We start from the raw sequence: 5,504 nt of genomic DNA, 5'->3' as shown, positions 1-5,504 counted from the left end.
TCAGTTTCTTCTAAACGTGAAACTATTGAAGTGATAATGTATATATAACAGCTTCAACAAATTTTGTTTTAAATCATCTATCATAGCAAGGTAAAAAATATTCATGTTCTAGCTATGGGAGAACTTGTCTCTTCTTCTACTCCAACAATTTTAAAAATATTTAAAATATTATATTTATATTTTTTTATACTAACGTGACAAAAAATTAAATTTTACTTGATTGATTCATCAACAAATCAGCAGTGATATGCAATCCTTCACGTTATACCGATAAATTTAAGAATGATGTTATTAAGTCTAAGACAAGAATCCATTGCAAAAGAAAGATTTTTCGTTCTTTGCAAATTTGGCAAGTGGGAAAAATAGATATTTTTGATTTTTGTCTTCAAAAAATTAAAATAAAATCAACTCCATTGATTAAAAAAAATACTTCTCTCCAATCTAGAAATGGACAGGAGGGAATTGAATGAGTTCCGAGATTGTGTCACTCAATATTTTCTATAAATTAAATAATTAAATTATGTTTTTTATTCAACTCATTAAATATTGAGTCATATTTTCTTTACGTGAATCTAATATTTACATTTATAAGTAGGTGTACAAAATCTGAACCATTAACTTATTAGAAAAAGTAATGACGTGGCAAATATTAGATGCTTGAATTTTGAACACAGTAGTGCGACATGCATCAATTAATATATTAATTAGTGTACTAACATTAGTAATGACATTATTATTTATTACACTCATTAATCACATTACAAATATCAAAACCTCTTAAATTATATTATATCATCAATTGTTATACTAATTAGTATACTAATAGATACATTTAACATTATTCTTTGAACAGCTCTAAAAAATTTCAAAATAAAAATAAAAACATGTAATGCACTAAATGCAGCAAGTGCGAGCCACACGTCCCTCACTTAGAAATGGACCCCACACAAAAAAAAATGTCCATAAATAAAGAGCTCAAGAGAGGCCTAGACTGTGTGTGTTTTCAAATTTCAATATCACTTTTCCCCTAAAGCCCTCTCTTCTTGTTGTGGGGGTGTCTTCATTTTCACCTCATAGTGTCGACATGGGTTGTGAAGAAGAGATTTTGATAAAGAAAGTGTGTGAGATTTATGAGAAAATATCAAAACTAGAAAGCCTCAAACCATCCAAAGATGTCAACATGCTCTTCACCCAACTTGTTCTCACTTGTATGCCACCAAGCCCCATTGATCTGACCAAGCTTTCCAACAAAAGGGTTCAAGAAACTAGGTCTAAACTCATCAAACTATGTGGTGAAGCGGAGGGACTCCTAGAGAACCATTAGGGCTGGGCGTAGGGTTATCCGACCCGCGCAAACCACCCTACATGATCCGAACCGCACGCGTATGGACGGTTTCGCAAACACATTAGGATAGGGTGCGGTTTGGATTTTATATAAATTTCGGGTTACGGGCGGGTTGCGGGTTTGAACCGCACCTGCCCAAACCGCCCACATTAAATTAATTAATTAATTTTTTTTTTTCTTTCTCTTTCAAATCTAACCGTCCATCTCACCATCTCACCCACCTCATCTATAACAAACAAAACAAAAACCCTAATCGTTGTCTCCCTCACTCTCTCACTCTCATCTCATCTCTCATCAGTGTCTCTCTCACTCTCTCGTTTCGTTGTTCATCTTCATCTTCTGCACCGATCACTCTCTCATTGTTTATCTCATCGCACCGATTGTTGATTTTTTTTACAACAGGTAAGCCACTCTCTCTCAATCTCTGTCTCTCTCTCTCTCGCCCCATTCATTGATATTTTTTACAACATATATATATATATATATATATTTGTTTTGTTTGATCTGAATTTGTTATTAAAATTAAATTAAATATGAATCTGTTATTAAAATTAAGTTTGAATCTATTAGTAAAATTGAATCTGAAATTGAATTTGTTATTAATCTGAATCTGTAAATCTGAATCTGTTACTAAATCTAAATCTGAATGTAATCTATTTGGAATGTATAAGGGATATTGTTGACCTGTATGGATCTGAGTTATCCTTGGATGGCATTCAAAAATACCGCAAGGGCAATGGATTGCAATCCATAAGCTCAATATGCTTCAGGGCTGCAAGAATCGCTACAATACTCATTGATGATGGAATTGAGTTTGACAAAATGCATGACATTGAATGGCATAGGAATTTTGCACCGGTGGTTCGTAAAATATTGAGAACTGAGAATCTGGCTGAGAAGATTCTTGATGAAGTGAGATTCTTTCAAGACATAGTTATACATGTTACATTTATAGAGTATTTAATTATTATGAATGTATCTTTTCCATTGCTAATGCATTTCACTTGGTTAGATTAACTTTTGGTAAAACTAAATTTTTATGCTGCTGTTGGCATTAATTAATGCAAAATTTTTGTAATGTTCATGATACTACCATTTTCGTTAGAAGATATTGTAATTGGCTTTCTCATTTGATTCGATGTTCATCTGAAAATTTAGTCACTGGCATTAGGTTTCTAGCTATTGCCTTCTTTGCCACTTTCCAAAATAGAAGTGAAGCAGTTGATTAATGATCACATTCCATCCCAAGTTGATGATTGTAACAAATTTTGGGGAAAAAAAAAGGTTTAAAAATAAATTTTTGGAAAAAAAATTCAATCTGCAAACCGCCCGCAACCTCCCGCACATCCGCGAACCCTATCCACACAAACCGCAAAGCGCATTGCGGGCGGTTGCGGGTTGAGTTTTTCCCAAACCGCATAGATGCGGGGGGGTCCAAATCGAACCGCAAACCGTCCCAAACCGAATCGCGGACACCCCTAAGAACCCTTTCTCTACCCTATTGGGAACCTTTGAAAACCCTCTTGACCATCTCAATATCTTCCCATACTTGTCAAATTACCTCAAACTTAGCCTCCTTGAATTCACAATCCTTACCCAATACTATTGCTCTCTGCATTTTGATGCATTAATTTTTCCTATGGAAAAGTGTGTAAACACAAAGTGTGTTCGCTGTGTAAATAGTTTGTAGTGTTGCTACTATTTACTGTTGATCATTTTATCCTATGAGATAGACGTCCGCAATCTGAAAGCACCGTGGAGAGGACGAATCTGTCTTAAGGACACAATGTTAAACACTGGACTTGATCAAATTTTGTTCGACTAATTAAAAAGGTTAGTAATTAATTTACTTTCTGTTTTATTATTTATCTCTATCAGATTCTAATTTTGTTTTTTTTTTAACAAAATAAGAATCGGTTGTTTTTATTTATTTTTATACTGTTTTGATTTTTGTAATCAAACAGCCTCTCTCTTTTCTTTAATTCTTTCTTTAAATACTTTGAAGATTGTCCAACAATCTTAAGAAAGAATTATTTTTTTGTCTTTATTGTATTTATTTTCTGTACTTTTACAAAGTGATATTCTAGTTGGAAAATACAAATAGTAGTCATATACTATTTGATAAATAGTAGTAATGTACTGTTTATTTTCTTTGACAAATAGTAGTAATATACTGTTTGTCATTAACAATTTCAGAATATTAATTTGTGTAGTAGTGTTACAAAAAATAATTGTGTGATATTTTATTTTTTTGATTTTAGTAACTAAAAAAGTAAAATTATTTTGTGTTATAATTTATTTTCTTCTTTGAGTAACTAGAAAATTAATTTGTGTTTTGGGTTTGGTTTTTTCTGATTTTTTGTAATCAGATATTATGATTGCTGAAAGTAGTACTCCAAACCCGATTGTTACAACGACTCCGGTCCCTATCCAGAACCATGTTCAAGTTCCTATAAATCATGGAGAAAAATCGAAAAAAATTAATGGCACCGTGTTTAAGAGATGACAGCAGAAAATGTTGTTTTATCTTACAACTTTAAATCTAGCCCGGTTTCTCCGTGAAGAGACTTCAGTACTTAAAGAGGATGAACGTGATCGGCAAGTTGTTGCCGCTGTAGACGCTTGGAAACATTCTGATTTTCTGTGCTGAAACTACATCTTCAATGGCCTTGACAACATGCTGTATAATGTTTATAATCCTCTGAAAACAACAAAAGAATTATGGAATTCTTTGGAGAAAAAATACAAGAAAGAGGATGCAGCACAAAGAAATTTGTTGTTGGCAAATTTCTAGATTTTGTTATGGTAGACTCCAAAACGATAATTTCTCAAGTTCAAAGTTTTTAATTAATTTTGCATGATATTCATGCTGAAGGTATGTCTCTTAACGAGTCTTTCCAAGTCACTGCTTTAGTAGAAAAGTTACCACTGGCTTGGAAAAATTTCAAAAATTATTTAAAACATAAACGTAAAGAGATGACCATAGATGAACTTATTGTAAGACTAAGAATTGAGGAAGATAACCGTAAGGCTGAAAAGAAGAATGGTAAAAATCTCATTGAGTCTAAGGCTAATGTTGTTGAACAAGTGCTTAAACCACATAACAACAAGAGGAAGTTTGCTGGAGATGGTCCTAAACAAGACGACAACAATGGCAATAAGAAATTCAAAGGAAAATGCTATAACTGTAGCAAGATTGGACATCGTGCCTCTGATTGCCGATGCCCTAAAAAGGATCGCGGAAGTATAAGTAAAAAGACTACTAATCAAGCCAATGTGACAGAAGTTGAATACATCTCTAACAGGGTAAATGACATCAATCTCTCTACTGTGATGTCTGAGACTAATTTGGTTAGAAATCCCAAGGAATGGTGGTTTGACATCGAGACAACTCGACACATTTGCACGAACAAAAAGATGTTCACTACTTACAATGAGACTGCAAATGGTAAACAACTTTTCATGGAAAATTCTTCTACTTCTACTGTAGCTAGACAAGGAAAGGTGATCTTGAAGATGACATTTGGGAAGGAACTAACCCTCAATAATGTGTTGCATATACTGGACATCCAAAAGAATTTAGTTTCTAATTCTTTGTTAAGTAAAAATGATTTTAGACTTGTATTTGAGTCTGATAAATTTGTATTAACAAAGAGTGGTATGTATGTTGGTAAATGATACATGAGTAATGGTCTCTTCAAGTTGAATGTAATGACTGTTGTACCAAAACTTTCTATTAACAAGAATAATACATCTTTTGTTTATATTCTTGAGTTAAATTTGTGGCATAATAGATTAGGACATGTAAATTTTGATACTTTGCGCAGACTAATTGGTTTGGATTATATACCAAAGTTTGAAATTGATCCTAATCACAAATGTGAAATTTGTGTAGAAACGAAACTAATTAAGGCTCCATTTAAATCAGTTGAAAGAAAAACTGAACCTCTAGAATTAATTCATATTGATGTATGTGATCTTAAATTTGTTCAAACTAGAGGAAGCAAAAAGTATTTCATAATATTTATCGATAATTGCACAATATATTGTTATGTATATTTACTTAGAAGTAAAGATGAAACCTTGGAAATGTTTAAACTCAACAAAATTGAAGTTGAAAATCAACTTGGTAAAACCATTAAAATGGTTAGAAGTGATA

General features: G+C 32.5%; 1 long non-coding RNA gene across 1 annotated transcript; it reads left to right on the top strand.

Annotated features, from left to right (window-relative positions):
- Window positions 1-1,014: 1,014 nt before the first annotated feature.
- On the top strand, window positions 1,015-5,068 carry LOC145820122 (uncharacterized). The gene is made up of 4 exons (XR_014361110.1): window positions 1,015-1,747; window positions 2,017-2,257; window positions 3,079-3,178; window positions 3,715-5,068. It is a non-coding gene; the product is annotated as an uncharacterized LOC145820122 (long non-coding RNA).
- Window positions 5,069-5,504: the final 436 nt, after the last annotated feature.

The sequence above is a fragment of the Camellia sinensis genome, chromosome 2, assembly GCF_055761805.1.
Source record: "Camellia sinensis isolate YWXY chromosome 2, ASM5576180v1, whole genome shotgun sequence".
Lineage (NCBI taxonomy): Eukaryota > Viridiplantae > Streptophyta > Magnoliopsida > Ericales > Theaceae > Camellia > Camellia sinensis.
This window is presented reverse-complemented; position numbering and strand designations above follow the sequence as displayed.